Source organism: Lynx rufus, unplaced genomic scaffold (assembly GCF_022079265.1).
Source record: "Lynx rufus isolate CCGP_SWC_20201006 ecotype Redwood Valley unplaced genomic scaffold, mLynRuf1.p SCAF_5, whole genome shotgun sequence".
NCBI classification, from domain to species: Eukaryota; Metazoa; Chordata; class Mammalia; order Carnivora; family Felidae; genus Lynx; species Lynx rufus.
Window position 1 is genome coordinate 88,513,284 of NW_025814867.1, and position 1,815 is coordinate 88,515,098.

Here is a 1,815-nt window from a genome sequence, read left to right on the forward strand (position 1 = left end):
GGTGGTGTCCCTCCTTGTGTATGGGCGTTTGGGGATGCACACAGCAGTGAGTCTCACTTTCAATAGCAAACGTGACACATGACGAACAAGACTGATATCTTCCGTCCTTGTTAGGGGCTGTTAGACTACCCAGGGCAATTTTTAATCATGCGATAGACATTTTCAACTGCTTCCCCATGCACATCTTAACTTGTCTCGCATTATGAAGCAGCCAAACATTTTGGATAGGACCGATCTGACCCCCGGCTCCAAGGGCGGGTCTTGGTTTGCCCAAGCCCATCAGTGGAACCCCATCCCCCTTGCCAGTGATTGATTTGGTGAGCACATGGCATAAGTGGATGCAATTAGAAAAAAGCCCCAGTTTTGGTAGGAAGCTTGGAGGAAGAGAAATCCTTTGTTCCCTTGACAAAGAGGGCTTAAAGGTATGAAGCCTTGGACTGCTTCGGTTTTGCTGAGCCGACATGTAGAGGAGGGCAGAGCTAAGAGAACCAAGGAAGAGTGGAGCTGGAGCTCTGATCAGACCATGACTGAAGCATCTGGACTTGACTGTTAGTCCACTGTGAATAGTTATTTCTGTTTTTGAAGTTGAAAGCTTCCTCACGGATATCGCTTTGTTTATTCTCGTGTTCCCAAGGCTGGGTGGTAAACGGTATAAAGGAACACTCTTATGAACTGTTAACACCTATAAAGACATCAGTCAACAGTTCACAGCAGAAGAATTTATGTAGATGTAACTTAAAACTGGCTGACCTTGTAATGTGTCATCACAGATGATCTGTGTGTTACCTCCTTTACATTTGAAGATGATTCTGGATTCAGTACCAGAAGTAGGCTATTTGAACATCTTTTCTAAACAGATCCCCCCCCTCCCGCCCCGTCCTTGTGCCCCCATCACCATATGCCAGTCTCCATCACTTCTCAAACATCCTGGGCCATATAACTCTGGGCTTCATGGACTGGACTATCATCCATTTTTCAGAGACTTTCATTGCTATTGTTTAAATAAAAAATTGTTCTAAATATGTATACGTGTAACGTTTACGTTACATTACATTACAAAAATGGCTTTCACGTACAAAGATGCTTTTGATTCTTACATAATATGACTTACGATTCATTTGTTTCTGCTCACTGGGAACTTTGCAAGGGTTTCCCATGTTGGTTGTCCTGCAACCTCGGAGGGCTATCAGAATGAACTTTCTAAGATGCGAATTAGATCACGATGCCCCCTGCTTCAGGCTTTTGGGGGTTCTCCCCTGAGAGAATAAAGCTCACGGAATTGAGGCAAACTCTTGTGGCCCATCACACCACCAACTGCTCCAGCTTTGCCTAATGCCCAGGGCACTGACACTCTGGCCCCAGCTGTCGCTCCGCAAACACACCTCTCCGTACCTCCAATTCTCTATTCACGCTGTTCCCTGCGCTTAGAAAGCCCCTTTCCTTCAACTGCTAACAATCCTCTCCATCTGTCTTCATTGGCTAAACCATCAATCCCCTCTGACCAGCTTCCCCGAATCCTGTCTTCCCCCACCAGTGCTCTCAGGTAGAGGCATGCCTCCTTCACATCCCAGGTATGCCCCGAAGCCAGCTCCCCCAGGAAAGGGGTGGTGCATGGCGAGTCCGTGTTTCCTTCTCCCCAGCACAATGCCTGGCACGGAATATTAAATGACTGTGAAGCAGCAGTGTGAAACAGACTCTCCCAGCTCAGTCTTGAAGAATGTGTTCATTATGTGGTGACGGTTCATTGTGGTGATGGTTTCACGGCTATATCAAAACTTGTCCAGTTGCACACGTGACATATTTCCAGTTTATTGT